We start from the raw sequence: 22,898 nt of genomic DNA on the forward strand, positions 1-22,898 counted from the left end.
ATCTCTACTAAAAATACAAAAATATTAGTTGGATGTGGTGGCGTCCTGTAGTCCTAGCTAATCAGGAGGCTGAGGTGAGAGGATCGCTTGAACCCAGGTAGTGGAGGTTGACAATGAGCCAAGATCACGCCACTGCACTTCACCCTGGGCGACAGAGTGAGGCTCTGGCTCTATTAAAAAAAAATAACAAATAACAAATATGGTACCTGTGTACCTCAAGATGTCTGTGCTTAGGGCTCTCTCTTCCTGCAACTTTCTTTCCCCCTGACTTTCTCATAGTTATTTCTTTTATTTTTTCTAGATCTCTGCTTAAATGTCATTTCCTTAGAGTTCTCCCTTTGCTATCAATCTAACATAGCTTTCTACTCACCATATCATCTTCTCCTATTGCCTCACTTTATTTTCCTTTGTAGCAAGTGATAACATTAGGCAACATACCACACTTTCCCTAACTTATATTTTTCAGTCTTCTCTAGTAAAATTTTAGCTTCCCAAAAGAAGACAGGCTTTTTCTTTGTTCATCTGTGTTTTCTTTTTTTTTTTCCCTGACCATTCCCCCAAAATAGTTGCATGTCTGACAAGCAGTAAGTATAACAACTGATAATATTCTGTTGGGTGAATATATGAATGACTAAATGAGTGAATAAATAAACTTTTATTTTAAGTACTCATCAAGCATCCTTTAAATAATTCTGGCATCATGTTAAAATCAACATAAATCCTTCCCATTTTTTTAAATGTAGACTTACATAAACCTTTCTTATGTGACATCTTGATTGTTTACATCTTGCTAAAGATTTTATAAAAAGACAACGTGTTCATTCTTTTCCCAACATGATTTCAATTCTATAATTTTGACGTTCACCAGCCCAGAAAATACAGGAGTTCCTCAGATTATTTAATTTTCCTAGGAGACAATCTCTGAAATAATGAATACCTCAGGAAAGGAGCCTTTCCTAGAGCATTTTCAGTATCACTTGGAAATAGACCCAGGATAGCAACCACTTATTTTTTTGTGGTATCCTCTTATAAAGTCACTTAATAAAGTGTTGGATAAAAGAAGTAGATGTATATTATTTCTGCTCTTCTCAGAGGAGCTTTATTTTAGACTTAACTGACTTCCCCTACCTACTAAACAGCATCTCTAAAAGAATGTTACTAATTTCCAGTTTGTTAGCCACTCTTCCAATCCACAAACAATGACTCATTAGTCAACAGAACATCCCTTCACTCAGCCCCTCCCTCCATTCTGCCATCAACGCCACCCCCAGCACTGCACAACTACTGAGTGTTCTCACTAGGAAATGCGTTTATTCTCAAAAACAAATGTCTGTATCAGACATGTTGGGTGAATTATAACGTTAGTTTTTATGTAGTACGTATATTTTCAAGATATAATAGCTAATTAGAGGCACTTGGAAATTATTAATAGTGAAGTTACCTATTTGAGCACCCTGACGTTTCACATAGAATGCTAGTTTCAAGCTATACTAAGAAATTAATGCTGTATAATTTATATCATAAATATCTGTAGCTGTAATTTTTTCTTATGAATTTAGGTTTAATAAATATTTGTAAGTTACTTTTACATGATTTCATTTTTTTAATTCGGTCTGTGGGGGATATAATTTTCACATACCTGTAATGTAAAATTACAATTTCCAGTGCTATTTTATGATATTAATTCATCTGATACATGGAAATAATAACACCTGGCCGGGCGCAGTGGCTCACGCCTGTAATCCCAGAACTTTGGGAGGCCAAGGTGGGCGGATCGCCTGAGGTCGGGAGTTCGAGACCAGCCTGACCAGCAAATTGAAACCCCGTCTGTACTAAAAATATATATATATATATATATCAGCTGAGTATGGTGGTGTGTGCCTGTAATCCTAGCTACTTGGGAAGCTGAGACAGGAGAATCGCTTGAACCCAGGAGATGGAGGTTGCAATGAGCCAAGATCGTGTCATTGCACTCCAGCCTGGGCAACAGAGTGAGATGCCATCTCAAAAAAAAAAAAAAAAAAAGAAAAAAGAAATAATAACACCTAACTATTGAGGTAAGCTTTTTTTTGTCATATATATGTATATGTACATATACATCATTAATAAAGTGATACTTGGAAAATCTGGAATATTATCTATACCACCTCTCATTAAGTAACATTATTAAGTTAACAATCACTTATATTTTGTTTTCTATTTTGAGTATATTAATTTGATATTCAACTACTCTTATTAGAAGTAGTACTTGTAAGTAAAACTAGCAAAATTAAAGATAAATGTTAATATTCAACAGAATATTTCAGATGTATTTTCACTATAATTAACACTAAAATGATTTCCTTTTATAACTCACAATGTATGTAGTTCTTATTGTGGGATAATTAGTCTCTGTCTAGTCACTGAAAATTACTTTGAAATACAGTTTTAAACGTTGGAAACAGTGTCCTGAGCTTGTGTGTTATGTTATTTTCTTGTATTTCAGAAAGATCACTCTCAGTATAACTCTGTGAATGCTTGCAGCTGCACACTTTTGAAAGATCACATAAATGTACATCTGAACGTGTAATCATTCTTGCATATGTCAGTACTTTACTTGAAATCTCAACTAAGAAAGGATAAAGTCTTGATAGTCACATATAGCATGAGAGAGAAATACCATATATTTCTACTAGGCCTCATATCATAAAAAGAATAGGTATGGATTGAATACTAATGACATTGGGGACTTCTTTTGAAAGCTCATAACAGATCAACCAGGTTCTATAAGTTCTTCTGAAGGAAAACTCCATTTCTAGATAAATATGTCTCCTAGTTTTTACCTACAGTTTTGTATTTCTAATTTTATTTAGTATTTGGGTAATTTAAACATATTTAAACAGTACATCTATGTTAAAATTTTTTATCCATTCATCTGTCGATGAATAATGGGTTGATTCCAAATATTTGCTATTGTGAATAGTACTGAAATGAATGCTTAATATGTGGAATATACAGAGTAGAGTGACTGTTACAGAGGATGGAGGATTTGAGTGGGGGTGGGGGGTGATGATTAATGAATACAAAATTTCAGACAGGAGGGAAAAAATATATATATAGTTCTATAGCACAGCATGGTGAATATAGGTTAATAATAGAGTATTAAATACATTTCAAAATTACTAGGAGAGTACATTTCAAATGTTCTCATCACAAACATATTAAATATTTAAGGTGATGGATCTGTTAACTAGTTTGATTTAATTACTCCACATTCTATTTATAAATCAAAACATTGCTTTGTACATCATACATTTATAAAAAGTATCAATTTACAATTCAACAAATTTCTAACAATATACTGAATAACAAAATGAACGAAAATTAAATAAAAACATAACATTGGCTCTTAAAATGTCTGAAAGTAGAAAAAATAGTAATAGTTTTAAAAGTAAAACAAAAATAAGTTGTTAACACGCGAGCAAATTTTTAAGTATGTTATTGTGTGCAATGCTGATTTTCAAATTTTACTACATGATTAGAGAACAGAAAACTTTAACTTGGAAAATATAGCCAATTTTTCATAAGCACTGTAAACATTCCATACTTTCTGGGGCCGAATGAGATAATACATTTTTACTGTCAATAATTGATGTCACAGATATTAACAAAATAGCTCACTAATAATGGCTTTCCATAAAGACATGTGCACATTTTAACTTTATATTCTAGGTACAATGCTTTTGTCAGTATTACTTCATTGCTCTATAACTATAATATTTTTTATTAATAAATACAGTAGCATTTGTATACTGTTGATTATTGGTCTTATTTGTACAATTAAATGGCTCAGTCTGCAGAGTTTCTTAAATTGTTGCATTTCTCAAAAAGTTTCATGTAATTTAGCATATTTTCTCCAAATGCCATTCATTTTACAGGTAGGCAAAATTAAATATATATACATCCACACGCTAAAATTTGTCATTTTAGTGACTGTTTATATGTTATTAGACATGTCTATCATCTTACAAAATGCATAATTTAAAAAATTTGATATTTGTTAATATATTACACTTTCAACTACCCAAAGCAATACTAATTTTTCTTTTTTCCCACAAAATTAAAACAATATGACTCAATATTATTTGTTAGTTAATATTTTTCCTATCAGAACTCCATAGCTAATGTTCTACTTGATCTTTTTGGCACTGAACTTTAAAAAGAACAAGTCTCATTCTGTAATAATTTTATTTTTATTTTAAAAAATATTTCAGCTCATGATGTTAAACCAGATACATTGATATTTATTTTACAATTCCAAATGATAATATCAGTTGTTTATATGGATTAGAAATGTTTTATATCTTACTTTTGATTATTATTTGTTAGCATTTAGTAGCAACATTTATCAATATGGTGGCAGTTCATTGTCGTGACTATTTGTTAATAACATCTTTTATTTTTTCTATTTTTTTACATTTAAAATATTCTAAATTCCTTTCTCATATTATAGACTTGACATTTGTAATACTAATCCCATACTTTACTGATTTTAATGGAGATTATTTTACTATGCCAATAGTAAAATAGAGTTACTCTGTTAACTCTACTTTTCTCCAATTTTATTCAGGTGGCTATTCATTTTTACGGTGGTCTCATTTCATAACCTTTTTTTCACAGTATCTATGCCTTTTTAAGAAAATATTTGTGTCAAGCTAGCTTTCTCATGGCTAACAGATCTCATAAAGAATTATACTTTTCAGTGTCAATATTAGTTTCTATTTTGGTTTATGTTGCAAATTTTTATGGGCTGTATTTGAGCTTTGTATATTAAGTGAATTAATTTGTATAAGCAGAAATCTGAACAATCTAAATAATTGCTTACAAAATAGTAGGTTATTTTTATTTTAATCTTCTTGCCATTTCTGTGGCCACTATTAAAATCTTACGTGATCTAAACTCGATTGACTGAATGTTATATATGTTTTCCATCAAAGCGATGCACCAGTACTCCTGGAAGAGTTGAAAGATTCTGGAGCGATTGCTTTCTCACCTGCCAAGAATTGAAATGGCACATTTCCTATGTGGCTGTGGGCTCCAGTTAGCCTCTGTTCTCTTGCTAGGTTCATGTTGTACGCTGCACAATGCCCTAGCCACAAACTTTGGGAAAGCTAATGGCTACCAGATAACAGAAAATCTATCTTCTCAAAAAGAAGTCTGGCCAAATTTTGTGCTTTTTATTTTGCTAAAAATAACTTATGTGAAAATCTTGCTTCTGCCATTTTGTTTTTAATAATACATTTTGCCTGTCTCAGTTGCCATATGAAAAAAGCTACTACTTTTTTTTTGCAGGTGATTTTTAAAAAGTCAGAAGCTGTTAAGTATACCATAAGAAAAAATATCATTTTAAAAACTATTTTTACCATGTATGCTTATAACTATTAAAATTGAAAAGTTAATATCTATTATAGTGAATATTATCTAATGCTATATAATGAGAACCCACCTATGCTTCTCTGAAAATATCCTGGCTTACAGATCTATCCAGCTTGAACTTAACTAATATAACTCCAATCATCATTCATTTTTGGTGTATAAATAAAAAAGGAACAACATAGCTAAATGGTTTTAAATGTATAATTAATCACTATGGCCTCATTATACTTGATACCTTGTGCCAAGGTAAATACAAGTATGGAAGAATAAACAGGTTGTTAACAGATGAATGGATGGATGAATCCATAACACATAACTTTGTTAAAGCATATTTAAAAATACCTAACTTATTGAAAGATTGTTTGAAGCAATAAGCTTAGATTATCCTATAACTTATAACATCTGATTAATTTGCATGTTTACATAGTGTTCATGTAACAAGAGGTATTCTATTTGTAATTAAATAAAAACACTAAAATATCTTTGAAAGCAAACAAATCTATTTTCCTTCTTTCTTAAACATGTGCATATTTATTAAGTGTTTGATGTTTTCTGGCTATGTTTTTCTATTAAAGGTCTTCCTTGAAAAAAAAAAAAAGAATGACATGTAATGGAAGCTTTCAAAGTTATTGTTGATACGTGGTATCTTTTACAAAATTGAGAAATATATGTTAAAATTTAAAACATCAAATAAACCCTTTGAGGATTGTGTTTAAATTTATGTTATTTTCTGCTACATTTTGTGGCCTAATTATGTGAAATTTTACTCTGCAATTGTATTTTGCAGCTATTTTACTATGAATAATTTGCATTTTTTCTATTTTCCATGGAATTTAAATTAAAGACAATCAACTTTTCATTTACGAGAGCAGGGCAGTATCACCTTTACATTGTAGCAAAAATAACAAAAGATAGAGAAATCACTTAGTTTACTGAGGAATGCAAAAAATGTATCTTTCCTCTCTTGCATTTTTGGATGCTATTTTATAATGCTTTTTACATTTAGTCAGCATTTTTGAAAATTGTACAGATTAGAAATCTTTTAAGAAGTGCCCTAACAGCAAGAAAAGCCATGTTATCTTCTATTCATAAAAAAGATCATTTTGGAAAGGTACTTTCCTTCAGTAGCTTTTGGAGGCTGTTTATATAATGTAGCTGCAAAATAACATTTTCAGATAAATTTTAAAAACTACGAAAATATAAGTTGTATAGTGTCAACAAATATGACTGTGTTAAATGATAGAAAATGTCCTAAGTGTACAAATTGAGAAATATTACTGTCATATCACATTGAATTATAAATGCAGAGCTAACCTGGTATCTGTTAGAAAGAGAATGGAATTTGACAACTACATCATTTAACTTATAATGGTATAAAAAATCAGGAGAAAAAGTTCCCCAGGTATTGTAGGAACTTACACAAATTGTATCAGTATTCTGGAGGGTGACCAAATTGGTAGTTCACTGATTATTTTGGCCTTCACCCATCGTGAGGTTGCCTAGGTTAACACCAAAATTTTTCTGGGTTAGCAAAGTTACTAGGTCACAGGAGGGAAATTCTAACCAATCACTTCCATATTATGCCTTAAAAAATCTAAACACAGAAATTATGTTAGAATTTGCAGCCAGAAAATTAATTCTGATTGGAAATGTGTCATTTTCATACTTAGACCTGTTCATTTTAATCTCTATTCTCATTTACTCTCATTTAGTTATTTCTCAGTTGCTTGATAATTAAAATAATTGTACAGTATGCATATATCACACTTCCAAATTAACAAGCTGGCCTCTTATACATTATCTCAATCTCTGCCAAATGTAGACTTGTCTTTCTCTCACTTCTTTCTTGTTTACAGTTACCTTGCATTTCATGGAGTATTGGAAGACTCAATTTCATCCTATTCATCTTTCAAGGATCAGCTCAAATATTAAATTTTCTAATACCACAGGCAAAAGTCATTGACTATCCATCAAGACAGATTCTTGATTAAATTTTTAAAAATACATTTCTACGTGTTGAATTAAAAATCAGGACCTGTAACCCACAGAAATATACATATATCTTCAAAATTTAACATGTGATGTCTTTAATGTTGATAAAGCTATATTATCCATGTACATAAGTTATAGAAATGAATACCAAAAATTCTAGCCAAAGAATAACAGTAATTCTTTCTTTGAGAGTACTAAAAATGTTCTGAATAAAAAGGGAAGAAAAACAAGCTATCAAAATAAAGTCTCAGTGATATGCCACTTAGTTATGCTGTGTAAATTCACATTAAAATTAAAAACCCACACTTTAAAATTATCTGTGGTCTTGGGCTGCTTGATATTTGATTTAAAAGCAGTTAATTGAAGAGTAGTAATTTTAAAAGTAGTGAATGGGGTTTTAGTTTTGTATTTGTTCATTTGTATGGGTTCTGTATTGTTGATTGATTTCTTAATGGGATTCTTTTAACTTCAACGGGAATGTGTAAGAAAATTAAATTACGTAAAGCCGGGAGCAGCTTATAAAAGTCTTGGGCTCAGTAGTGTTATCACCTTATATTAATATATTGGATTTCCCACAGGAAGCTCAATATCCTTTCAGTATTTATCCTAACAGTAAAGTAGGGCAGGTATACAGAGGGGAAATAGAATGTCTATACACCAACAATGGGAAAATTGAAAAAAATAAGATATTTCATATTTAGATGAAACAGAATCAGAAACCAGGTCTCCTTTAGCTACTTTGGATTCATCAGACTGAATGGTGCTCACACTTATAATTTTACTACCATTTACTGTGGAACACTCCACAGTGTAGAAATGGGCTTAGCATAAATGCTAAACATATCATTACAAATACTTCATGTTATGATGAATATATTTGGTCATTTCCCTTGGGGTCACTTCCCGAGATGGTTATTTTATAACACTTTAATATAAATGCTTAACCTTTAAAAATGTAGTTCTTTTGGAGAAAATCCCAGATGTGCATACAATTAGAACCAACATCAAATATTTTGTGTTGCCAGATCACTAATTAAATTCCTGCACATAACCTTTTCTTCCTGAAATGCAACATTTAGTAAATTATTTTATAATTATGCAAACAATGTTTTGTATAGCTTTTGCATTTTAATGAGTTTGGGAGAAACCAATTTAGAATTAAATCAGATTCTGAAAAAAATGAAACAAAACATGTGTTGTACTAAAGAGCTGCCATCTAATTGTAATAACACACACTACTTTCCATGAGTGTGTAATTCCTTTGCCATTTAAAAAGTCACAAATTTTCTGCTTAATTTTTTTTCGCCTTTTTATGGGAAGATATTTAAATATTTAAATTCACAAAGGACTCATAAGAATCTTCCAAAGTGAAGAAAAACCGTTCTGTCTCCCATAACCTTTTCTTTAATATTACCTTTCAAAAAACTTTCTAGAGCTCCTATATTCTGTTTGGTTAGATTAGCCTTCAGTACACTCAAAGTCCAGGGATCAAAGTAGGCAAAAATATAGTGCCCAACTTTATTTCCCTGATTTCATCAATAATTTCATCAGACATTGTATAGAACAGTATTCTATTAATAGGACTAAATATGCATTAGTTGTTAAATAAAATGAAAATTATGTAGCAGAATAATTATCTTGAAATATTGGACTTTTTAAATTTGTTAAATATCTTTAGCCCTCTATTTCCTGTTTTTCAGAATGTAAGGAGTATAAATGACCTGTAGGAAATGACAAACTTATGTCTGAGGGACAAACATATTGACAAACATATTATGTCTGAGGGAATCCTATAAATAAAGAACTGGAGTGAATAGCTGAAGTTCTGACAAAAAATATGGGAAATATTTGGTATTATAGCTGTCTGAGTCTTCCACTAAATTCTTTGTACCATGGTGTGCTTTAAAAAAATATAGGAATGGACAAAGAGGAGTCAAAGTTATTATAGGACTAAGAATATGAGATAGATACAAACAAACACATATGTATATATGTGTTCATAGATACAAACACACACATGTGTATATATATATATATATATATATATATATATATGTTTTGGTACAGTTCTTTCATTTTACTTAGTCAATATTGACCTCCTACCATCAAACATCTTTTAAGTATAAAGGTGAAAGAAAGAGGTAATTGGAGAATGGAGAATTCAACACACGAGAGCTACTTAAAAAGTTACCATACATATGGCAAAAGACACTAGTTGGAATTTCACAAATGTAGGAGATAAATAAGGGCAATAAAATAGTACAATGTGGGTAAATCTAATATTGGATATATAAAATGATAACAACGTCTCCTGCTATTTTAAAGATATATGGAATAATACATATGCACATATATGTGAAGGGGATTAAATGTGGTTAAATATTTATGACCTTTACCTTGTCTGGAATGTGTAACAAGTACCAATTTCTATTAAAATATGGTAAGCTAATTAAAAGTATTGCAATCCCTAGGTTAAGCATTTAAAGAGTAGTAAAGGTAAGTGTTAATATCAATAAAGGGGAAATTGGACAGACAAAATAATCAATTGAAAAGAATACATAAAAAGGAAAAATATAACATAGAATGGATGAAACAAATAAAAAACAAATAGTGTTGGCATATATTTAAACCTTAATATAAACTAACTACATAAAATGAAAGTAGGTGAAGTCTCCAAATAAAAGATAAAGGCAAAAGTAGTATCCCATAAATAGATTTAAATAAGAAAATATGTTTATTTTATACAAATATGGATTAAAATAAGAAACTTTTAAGTTTATGCTAAATAATATAGCTCAACATTTAAAAGGTAAAATTTTAGAACTACTTGAAACTGATTAAAACCCACTGGCATGAGGACCTCTAACTCATTTATATTGGGTTTGTGTGTGTGTATATACATTTACGTTTATTATAAATAGATGTAAATGTTACATAGTCAAATTTCCAACATTTAGCTACACTTTAAAACCACATGGGAGTATGGTATACAGATTGAAACACTGAGTTTTTTCTTGAGGACTACTCCCAAATATGTGGATATGTTATATTTGAGGTGGCATCAAAATACTGCTTTTGGAAAAATGTATTCAGGTAATTCTTACCCCAAGCCTGATATATATACCACAGAAAAAGACATTTTAAAGTATATGCGTAAGGTAAATTTCTTCCAAATATCCAAGCACTATTCAAAAATTATCACATGCTAAGCCAAGCATAACAGATGAGTCATAGGAATCCAACATTCCTAACTCCTTCCTAAATTCACACATTACTAACAAATCATAGCAGTATTTCTGCCAAACTTTAGGAATTTTTCTCAGCACCCTTCCTTTCAGTCCTCTTGGTAGGTGCTAGAAATTCTCTACAATTGGAAGAATAATAAGAAATAATTTTACATTTCTGTTTTTTCAAAAAAATTAAGAGCAAAAATATACCAAAAAGCAATGATTAGTAATCATATTCTTTATTAATGATACATTAACACTGAAAATTAATACCCAAAGAGTAAAAAGTATTGCCAAGTAAATTTAGAAGTCTTTTCTTTCAAAGGCCATATTTACTCATAAATGGAAATGAAAATCAAGTCGGAAATCTATTTAGAAAATAGTACAAATAAGAAACTTTAATTTAATATTTTTAGAATACAGGCAAAACAATACCCAAAGTATTTGTAGCTCCAAACTTGTTATTATTAAACAACAAACAGAATAATAAATTGACTAAGGGTAACAAAACATCAAAAATTAAAGAACACAAAGAACAAAGCATTGTAAAGTTTAGTAAAGATGGAGAAAGGATTCCATCATTAAATATATAAAGTATTAAACAAAAATCAGAGAAAACCTTGAGATTAAATCTATGAAAATAAATTCTTGAAAATAACAATGATATGCAGAAAAGTCTAACTATTATAACAGAAAATACAAAAGATGAAAAAAATTGATATTGATTTTATGTCTATATCTTTTTCTCATGTTTTATTAGTTTTTTGATTGGAACAGCTAGAATTTTACATATCATTGAATTGTTATTCTATGACAATTATACTTTTAAATGTGAATATTATAAGTAACTCCAGTAATATATATTAGCAAATTCTTAGCAAATCCTAAGGAATTTTTAAATTTTTTGTAACCGTTATGATTTATATCACTTTATTTAAAACATTTTAGAGTTTAGAGTCAGAAGTACTTTCCATATCTTTGTATAAAGTCAGCACAAGATTGTAAGGCCATAAACAAAACTTCTAATAAACACATCTAAAAGACCAAAATTGTTAGTGCATCAGTGTGTGCAATTTGCAAAATCTTTAAAAATTATGAAAGTAAAATGTCAGTTTATTAAACAGCTGTTGTGCTAAATTATTACTTCCCCTTCTATTCCTATTTAATGTGTTTTAATTAGAAACGATATCATCTTATTTATCATCTCCTTAATATCAAGCCATCGCCCTGTTTAATGACAGCAAAATCTAAAGTCCTTTGAAATTCAGGAAGAAAAAAAATGGGTGTTTACTCTCACCATTAATATTGTACTTTGTCTTAGAAATTTGATCAAATGGTATTAAACAACAACATAATATTAGTTAAGTAAATAATAAAAAGAAAATAAAAACTACCTTTATTTGCAGATGTAATTCTCTCTAGAAATAATAAGAAAAGTTATATCTTTAAATTATAAAGAACTACAGCAACTAAGTAAGATACACTTCTCAGGAAAACATGGTAAAGAGCCTGTAAAAATTTCACATTGTAAGCACTCAATCTTTTTTTGCTGCTGCAAGAAGTGAAAATCAAAATGAGATATAATCTGATACATAAGAGTGGAGGAAAGTCAAAACCATAATGATTAATAATTGGCATAGTGAATGTGTAAACCATATGGTCCTCCTAGACACTGTTGGTTGAAGTGTAAATGAGGACAGAGAATTTGGTTGTACCAAATCAACAACCACTCACATGTTTTTTTTGATTTAGCAATTTTCTTCAAGTTAGGTGCATGCATTTACATAAATACTTCGAAGCCATAAAAAGTGAGGTTGTATATTTATCTTATTGATATACACTGATGGTCAACATTCGTGTGTTATTTTAAAAAAAAAGGAGGTTATAAACATATGTACATGAAATCCACTGTTAACCTTTCATAAGGGAGGTTGTTCTTTCCATGACATGAATGGGTAGGAAGTTGACAAAAACTAAAGGAAAATGCTCCAGGAGCTCATCTCTGGGAATTTAGGGATGAATACTCCTAGAGACAGATCAGCTCTGTGGAGACTCATCTTGGGAGTCTACTAAAAGAGTTATGTTGCTTCGAAGATGAGGCTCATTTTCATGAAGAACTAAATTCTCAGTACATCGGAAGTGTAGGATCCTGCTTCTACCTACATCAGAGATCTTAAGCCACTAGCTGAGTGGTTTAAGAGCCAGTATGTCAGAATATAGTGCAGAGTGATGAAATTGAGCTTGACGTGATCCTACAATATGTCTTGAAAGCCCTGAGCAGATACAAAAGGTTAATGGAATTTTTATGAAGAGAGGGATGTACATGCAGCTCCATGAGAGACAGAATATACTGGGATAAGTGATACCAACAAAAAAAAATAGTGAATTTAAGGCACAACCCCAGTGACTAAAAACAAAATATTTTCTAAAGGAAGACTACAATATCATGGCGAATTTTGGAGAAAACCATAAATACAAGCAACAGGCTTATATAATATCTCCTACTTTCTCCTCTTAGGCATAAATTACAAAAGAAAATATATACAAAATAAAAGCAATTACATAAGATTTAAAATCAATGTTATTTGTGCATTAGTGTTTTTAAAAGATCAGAACACAAAATAGGCTACACTATAAATTTGTTTTCTGTAAAACTATCCATGAGGTCTTAACAGAATTGGTGATTATAATGGCTAGGTTAATTAAATGTCTATTCAAAGTATAGAGACTGGAATGTGGAAGGAAGCAATCAAGGGTAAAAATCTTACTAACTGGGTCAGTTTTGAACACCCAACATGAAGTAGTTCAATTCTAATGTGGACGAGATAGTCTTGGGCAGTGTGATCACTCCAGTGAGTGTTCTAGAAGTACGAAGGCACCTAGAAGTTTCTCTCTTTGTATATAACTCCTTTGTATATAAAGTACCCCCTTTAGGTACTTGTAGACTGCTTTGGGGAAAATGAAATTATAACCTGAAGGAATATAGTACAACAGTGAAAATTAGGCATCAATAATTGGCACTGTACAGTGGGAGCTAGGTTCCAGCTGAAATGCAAACGTGGTTGAAACATACTAGTACACTTCTACAGAAATAAAAGTTAGCAGACAAGGAAAGGAAAGGGGCCTATGGAAAAGAAATTAATCCTGGAATTTAAACAGTTTTGTGTTGCCATGGTAACTTAGACCTAAAAATAGAATAAAGTTGTCTGGTTGGCATTTTGGAGAATAGAGTCATAAAGATTTGCAAGTCAAATTTATAATATATAAGATGGTATCAGAAAAGGAGTTTGCTTTAGGATAGCAGCCTCATGGAAATTAGATGAAAACTAACAAATCTATCAATAAGGCTTATCTCAGTCTCATCTCAAACAGGAAACGGCTGGGCTTGATATTGTCTAAGAACTTGAATCCTCCTATTGGTTAAAGGAGAACTTCCTAGACTTCTCTGGTAATCAAGACAATTATAAGAAAAGTAAGATGAGAAGATGGTTACTCAAATCAAGAAGGACGATAAACTTGCATGGTCTTATTTTGACCATGAAAAAATTTTAGACAATAGTACTGCTGAAAGTGTCAAAAGGATGAGGGAAGAATATTAACTAAAAAAAAAAAATCAATTTTGAGTTCATTACTAAAATATTATAGATATAAATAACACAGGAATTGCAAAAAGGTTATAACCTGAAAAAACACATTCTTTGAAATTATTTCCAGAGTTAAAAATATTTGGAGAGTTTCAGAAAATTGATTGGAATCAGTTTTAAATCCTGTAGGATTCACTCAAGCATATGGCCTTACCAAATGAATGTATCAGCTTCTTCAAGAACTCCAGAGATTAGTGGTTTTCTGCAGAGAAGATTGGACTAGCTGCTTTCCTCATGCTGTGTTTCATGGTAGTTCACACTCAGAAGTGAATTTTACATCTTAGGATCCATACAACTCCTCTTCATTAACATAATTTACTGGGTTTAGAACAGTTTTCTTAAAGTGGTTCACAGATCAGCAGTGTAAGGATCACCCCAGACATACTGGACGCTAGAGCTACCAACTGAGAAACTCCTAACGTGGGGCCAATAACTGGTGTTGTAACAAGACCTCCAGGTGATTCTACTAACATAACGTTTGTGATCCTCTGGGCTGGAGATACAGAGACTGACATTTAATCTGGAAATTTGACCGTAAGGCTAAAACTTCCAAAAATGTGATGGGGATCAGGGAAATAAAAGGTGATTATACTTGATATAAAAGCCATGGTTACATTGTTTTTAAAATGTTAACAAATGCCTTCAGAAAGCACATGAGTTTGGAGATGGAGGGAGAGAAAGCAAATGGAGGGGGGGAAAGAGACAGCAAGGAGAAATCAAATGGAAAGGCAGAAAGGGAAGGAGGAGGATCATATGATGGGGAGAGAAACCAGGTGGAAACGGAGAAATCAGATGGGAAGAATTCAGGATGAAGGGAGATACAACTAACAGAAGGAACCAGATAGAGGAAGAGAAGGGGGCTGGAGAGAAAGAGGGTCATCTACTTTAAACTGCCCCCAAAAGATTCCACTTTTAGTGGGATTAACTCTGCATCCCTGGGAAAGTTTAGGCAGATCAGTTCCTTTACTTCTCACTGTGTGAAGAGTTTAGAAGTAGGACTGAACTGAGGAAAGCCAGAGGATTTTTTATAATTCAGTGGAAAGAAAAAGACACAATAGAAAATACAGGCCTTGCTTATAATATGAGCCTGTGAAGCTTGTGTTGGGTTTAATTTGAAAAGTGAAAGAAACATAATAGTGTTTAACCCCACCTGGAGAAGTAGGCCATACCAATTTTATATTATATTCCAATAATAAGTATTATGTATATATGTGGTAAAACTGTATAGTTTATACACAATATATATTTAATGATCATATAATGTACAACCAATATAGAGTTGATATATAAAATAATAGATGATTCATTGATCATGTTTGCAAATACACATATGTATGTAGCCATGCAAAAGGATTATGGCAAATTACATATTCTATTAGTAATGGCATTATGCAGAGTTAAATTCATTCTTTATTTTATGTAAAATTACTACTTAACTATATATTTACTGATATTTGGAAGATTGTTAAAGAAATGATATATATCTATTTTCTAAGACAGACACCTATATTTTAACAATACTAGCACATTTATGCAATTTTATTTTTACTTAGAATATGTTTGAATGTGAAGCAATATGACCAACTTTTTAGTAAGCTTATGAGAATTTTTGCGCTCAAATTTATTTTTGCCTTAAAAAAGCTAATCTGGATGGCTATACATTTATTCCAATGATATCACCATTTACATTTTTGGAATTTATCTTTAAATTGCTTCCAAAACCTTCAACATATTACTTTAAATACCAAGCAGGGAAAATATTTTTCATGTTACAATGAAAATCCAAATAACTTTTCGAATTGGGTCTGCTTAATAAAATGGAATATCCAACTGGACAAAACTTAAAAAATTTTGTTTTATAAGTGATAATGTAATTGTTTTTCTGTATGGCCACTGTTCTGATTTTATAAGGTAATGATAATAAGTTTGAAATTACTGTAAATAATTATATCAATGTAAGACCAATCATAAAAATGTCAAGTAATTAAATTTGAATGCTTAATTTCTGATATTTAACGTTAAAAGCTGCCTTATTACTACACTGAATCTTGTTCTCTATGACTGTACAGAGAATATAGTATGTTTGTGACTTCACTTTTTCTTAAATGTTATTAACGTCACGGCATCAAACTGACCTAGACAATACTGAAACCAAATTTTATTCTTAAACTAGAAAAAATTGTCACTCCGTGTGCTTATGCAGCCAAACAAAAGGTTGAAATGCAGTACTAAGCTGTTTAGGCAAAATTATTTGGAGCTTATGGCTGCCTGTTTTTCCCTTCAGACCTTTGACATATACCATCATATTCCCAATGCTTCAGCCTGACCTTATTAGTCTTATTTGCATGAGCAAGGCTGTGTAGTCAGATTAAATTGCCCAAAGAAGCAATCCTATTATTCAAGTGAATGCATTTTTTTTACTTTGCCAAATAAGAAATGAGACAACAATACCAATCAATAGACACATTTGAGATATATCAAATAAATATATTAACAACATTATTTACTAGAAAATTTAATTTATCAGGAAAAAAAAACTTGCCTTTAAATCCTGGGACACACTTGCAGAAGAAATATCCCCTTAAATGTATACTAGTTGTTCCATTTTTGCAGGACGCAGATTTGCAGTCTTCAATATCTATCTCACAGATGTTCCTTTCATATCTTTGCAGACCGCTACAGTTACAATTGTGCGAAAGGGCCAGGCAGAGGCCATGCACTGATATACTCTGGTTCCCTAAGCAATAGTCAACATTGACAACACACAGTCTGCCAATGTAACTAAGATAACAGCTGCATCTGAAACACAGAAAAATGAAAAACCCAATTAGTCATATACTTTATTTTGATATATTTAAGTATTCAAATCACACATTTATTTAAAAACACAGAAATAAATATTTAATGAAGATAGTTGTGGGATGCATTTAAAAAATATTTTCATAAAGTGTCCATTCTTGGCAAAATTACTTTTGATTACTGTGCAGAATTATGAGTGAAAATAACTTTGGTGCTGAGTATATCTAGTCTTAAAAGCATATTCTGCCACTTAATTGCTATGTTAGCTGGGATAACATCATGAACTCTGCCTATGCTAATGTGTGTGTGTGTGTGTGTATTCATATATTATTAGGTTGGTGCAAAAGTATTTGCAGTTTTTTGTCATTGAAAGTAATGGAAAAAAAATCACAATTACTTTTGTAACAACTATATATATATACATATATATAAGATTATTCAAACTCAGTTTGTCACTCAATGCAATTATTTAAGATGTAGCTGTAAGGCAATGCCAGGTATTCTTATATTATTCTTTAAATCTATAATATTTTGAATTTTAAAATATCTGTACTCTTGAATACATGAACATAATTCATGCATTCATTATTTTAGTTTTTTAGATACATTTTTAATGAATTTGCAAATTTCGACGAGATTTTCCCATAGTAATTTCAATTTATCCAATATATTTTTCTAGCAGTTTTTTACATAGTTTTCTTCTAAGTGAAGACAATTGTGAAATAGTCTGCAATTTATGTAAATGTATTTTAAATATGTTTTAGGTTTAATGCTGAGAACTATGTTGGCTATCAACAAAAGTGGGGATATTTTTCTGGAGTTAGAGAGACAAAGATTTTTCACTTTTTTCTTCCTTTCAAATACAGATGTGCACAGAAACACACACACATCCGTTCAAGGCCTAATTTATTTGATCATTATACATTGAACAACTTTTCTTGGGTTCCTCTATATCTAGGCATAGTTATAAGTTATTAATATAAATTCTTAGATCATTTTAATATAATTATACATTATATAATATATCCATATGCATTTCTTTGAATATTTTATATACATACATAATTGAAAAAGAAAGCAAAAGATGAAAAAAAATTAAAGTATTATGATTTTCAAGAATTCTTTACCAAGCATTCAAAGGGCACTTAACATTAGCATATAAATATGTCAATGGGCTGAGAAAAGCAATGTCAAATCACTTTGCTTGTTATTATTAATAAAAATAAACCTACTGAACCTAAGTCATTACACTTATAACTGTATATGACGGTAAGTGTTTGGAGCCAGCAAAAATGTTAAAGGTGAATTAGTTCAAGCCTTTCTTCTTGTAGTTGTAAAGAACTTAGCCATTTAATGCAATTTGTCAAGGATCACTGAGATTATTAATGGTAGGAAGTGTAGTGGATGCTTTGATGTGTTCAAATCACTGGTCTTGGAGAGAAAACTTTGGTTTTAATTCTTTTCAAACATGTATTAAATAAATATATTTGTGCCTGTTTTCCTCATCTGCAAAATTCTCAGTTGCACATCTATTTCACAGAAGAGTATTGAATGCATTTTTTACTGGGCAAGTAACTGTTACCTACTATATCAAACACCCTTCCAACAAAGTTACCTGAAATAAAATCATAGAACACAGTTACTTCCCTTCAATACCTTTCCTCTTCTCCCTCTACATACAGAAAAAGAAAAAAAAAAACCTAGGTAAATTCAAAACAACTGCCACATGGCAAAAAATTGTTGGCCTGTGCTAGGCCTTGTTTAACCATATCTTTGTAAATTGTTAATAGTGCTCTTTCACTTTTAACAGTGTTCTGATTGGGGTGGTAGATTACATGGGGCCCTATGTATAATGCCAAGATTATTACATAGTTCTGTGCCTCTACTATGCAAGCTTTAGTCATAATGCTGTTTGTTATTCCATGAAAATGAAAAGAAAATTTTAGAAAGTTCCTTCCTAGGCCGGGCGCGGTGGCTCACGCCTGTAATCCCAGCACTTTGGGAGGCCGAGGTGGGCGGATCACGAGGTCAGGAGATCGAGACCACAGTGAAACCCCATCTCTACTAAAAATACAAAAAATTAGCCGGGCGCAGTGGCGGGCGCCTGTAGTCCCAGCTACTCGGGAGGCTGAGGCAGGAGAATGGCGTGAACCCGGGAGGCGGAGCTTGCAGTAAGCCGAGATTGCACCACTGCACTCCAGCCTGGGCGACAGAGCGAGACTCCGTCTCAAAAAAAAAAAAAAAAAAAAAAAAAAGAAAGTTCCTTCCTAAATGAACAGGATATCCTGTACAAGAATACGAAGGCATATCTTTATAATTCTTCCTGAGCTAATCTCTAGCTTATTAAATCTCAATAAAGGCATCAAGAGGTAGACTCTAAATTATATATGGGAAGCTTACGGCATTGAGAATATTTTTGAAAATTAAGAGTAATATGGAAGTACTAGCTCAGATACTATAACAAACAAAAACTGTACTAATTGAAAGAGAGTTTGCCAGTTAACTATTAGGATCTTGCTTAAGTCTCTAATATGAGCTGTGTGGAGATAGTGACACCTTTTATTAAGAGGAAGATTTAATAGGAGAAAATTTGGGGTAGAAACTAGGAATCTGCATTTGGCCATAGCAAATTTGAAATGGTAATTGACCTATTTTTATATTTCATTATATTTCATGTATTTTTATATTGACCACTTGATGTTTGTTTTATTGAGCTTTAATGTCCTCAAGAGAATACTTTTTCTTGTGTACTCGTCTTTTTAAAATTTGACGAGTTGTGGTTAGAGCAACAACCTACTTGTTCCCAATTTTTGAATTTTTCAAATTTTATTTTTGACACAACTTAGGCACATTCCCTTATTGTTTAGCATTGCCATTTCTATATCAACCTACCTACAATACAAACCTACCTACACATACATATTTATATATATATATTTAAATTCTCAAAAATGATTATATCTTAGTAATATATAATGCTCTGAAATTTTATCTTTCCATTTAATGATATGTCTGAGATACCAATCCAAATTAGCATATTTTGTTTTCAAAGGTTGCAAATATTCTATTATATGAATGTACCATAATATTTCACCCTCAGAAGGCACTGTAGTTACTATGTGTTTTAATTTGTTGTGTTAATATTTATACAGAAATGGAAGTCCTTGTACAAATACATCAGTGGATTCTATAAAGAGGATCCATAGGATAAATCCCTTGCAAAATTGGCCCTAATCAAAAGGAAATCAAGTGTTTAATTTTAATAGTTCTTATCAAAGCCCTCTCTATAAAGGTTGATGTTCAGAATGCTGGGCTTCCCAAACACTGGAGAGTTCTGCATATCATAAAATGTTTTAGTATTTACCAGTCTGATTAGAAAATCTGTCCTATTTTGCTATGATTTTTATGTGTTTAATTCATGAATTGCACTTTTTTTGCAAAGTTACTGGTCATTTACCTTTTTGTTTTCCTAATAACAACCTATTTTTGGTAATTTTTCTACAATAAATAACATATTTTTAACACTAATTTTATAATTAGCACAAAAGAAAATAAGATATCAACACTTCCTTTTCCTTTGCACCACACCCTTCCCGTGACCCCCCCAAAAAACAACTTGGCAATCTATTGCTTTCTAATGGCCATTGTTTGAAAGCTCATTGGGATGTTCTTAGGAAAGTGTCGCTTCTGATGCATTGGAAGTAGTCCAAAATTTCTGAAATGCCAGGCGTTTTGGTTTTAAATTTATTTCCAAGTTTTAATATTCTGGTTTATTTTAATTTATATTTTCATCAAATACTATGTAAATATTCCTATAATAATGCAATTATTTCTTATAGAATAACTATAGTGTCTTCTGAGGGTCAAATATTACAGTGCGTTTCCATTTCTAACTCATCCTGCCACCTATATATAACTACTTTAAGATGTTTAACTATTTTTGTGTTTTCATTTATCTCAATATTTCCAAAAATATTTTACATTTATTACTTAATAAAAAAGCACATTTAAACATTATTCATTGATGTCATCCTATGGAAGAGAAGTATTTACATTTCTTACACTGCTCCTTACCCCAAAACACACACACACACGCACACACACACACAGACACACAGATAAACACACCAAGCCATTATATCATTCTCCCAATATAAAATTAGGTTAATTTTGTAATAAATTAACATTCATTTTATATAATTATGTGTTTAGTGATATCATTTGTAGCTGAAAGAGGTCGTATGCATTTACTTTTACAGAACATGTTTGTTTTCCTGGCAGTTTTTAATCACTATATTTTTAGTTTTGTTTACTTATTCTAAGCACCCAGTCATCATTACTTCCCCATGTCCCTCAGTAGGCAAAATACATTGGATATTCTCTCAGCCTCAGTCTTTTTGTCCTTAGAAATGCCTCTTCTGAATGGGTAGATCCACAGGCTCACTTCATAGTGTTTTCTGGGATGACTCTTCACCTTCATCCTGGGAAGCTTTACCACCTGTCTTCTGGTTTGGATCCTCAGTTTCCTAAATTCCTCATCTTTTCCTTACTTGACTTCCTATTTTAAGCGAAGTATATTATTTTTAGGTTAGACCTCTTAGAACTAAAAATGTTCACATATTGTAGATCTGAAAACTATTTTTTTCTACCTTTTTCTTATTACTTTGAGGGCAGTAGTCTTAAGTTTTGGAGTTTTTTTCAAAAGTTTAACATGCATCTCTTCTTTGTATTTCCTCTGAATTTTCTCCCCACCTTCCAAATGACTTTGGTCTCTGGCTGTGAAGTTAGAGAATTTCTTAACTTACATGCTTATGCTTGGCTCTCCACTTATATTGAAAAATAAATCACCAAAAAATATGGTTTGAAATTCCATGTATTCATTGTGAGTGGTTTTCTAGTGACTTTATTGCACTGTGATCAAAGAGACCTGGCTGATTTGTTTAAGAACTCTCTAATTCTCTCAGAGTCTGTATTCTTTTACCTACATCCACTCAGTGACAGTCAGGGGAAGTGGCCTGACCACCCACATTTTTAGAGCAGAATAGGGAAAAATACCTTGTTACCTTTGTTTTGGGAGTAGATTTTTACTTAATTTCTCCTCTGTAGTATTGCACCACATCCCTGGGCTCTGTGTATTGCTCAAGAATGGAACAGGCGGCCGGGCGCGGTGGCTCACGCCTGTAATCCCAGCACTTTGGGAGGCCGAGGCGGGCGAATCACGAGGTCAGGAGATCGAGACCATCCTGGCCAAGACGGTGAAACCCCGACTCTACCAAAAACACAAAAAAACTTAGCCGGGCGTGGTGGCGGGCCCCTGTAGTCCCAGCTACTCGGGAGGCTGAGGCAGGAGAATGGCGTGAACCTGGGAGGCGGAGCTTGCAGTGAGCCGAGATCGCGCCACTGTACTCCAGCCTGGGCGACAGAGTGAGACTCTGTCTCAAAAAAAAAAAAAAAAAAAGAATGGAACAGGCTGTTCACACAGATAAAAGAAAGAATTCAGGAGTTTAACTGTGTGCTCATAAAGCTTTCAACCAATTCTTTGATTTTCAGCTTTACCATGGACCCACCCTCAGGAATGACTGATGAGTACAATGCCTGTCTTTCGAGTATTCGGCTTATTTAGTGGCTTCCCCTCTGCTACCAACTTAGTTTGGTGGTTCTAGTCTTTCCTGATCCTTTGCATTTTAAATAATTTTTGTTAGGATGTTAGACATTGTAAATACTTTATTGAAAGTCTAGATTTGGGGCTGGGCGTGGTAACTCATGCCTGTAATCCGAGCACTTTGGGAGGCCGAGGCGGGCAGATCACGAGGTCAGGAGA

The sequence above is a fragment of the Gorilla gorilla genome, chromosome 5, assembly GCF_029281585.2.
Source record: "Gorilla gorilla gorilla isolate KB3781 chromosome 5, NHGRI_mGorGor1-v2.1_pri, whole genome shotgun sequence".
Taxonomy (NCBI): Eukaryota; Metazoa; Chordata; class Mammalia; order Primates; family Hominidae; genus Gorilla; species Gorilla gorilla.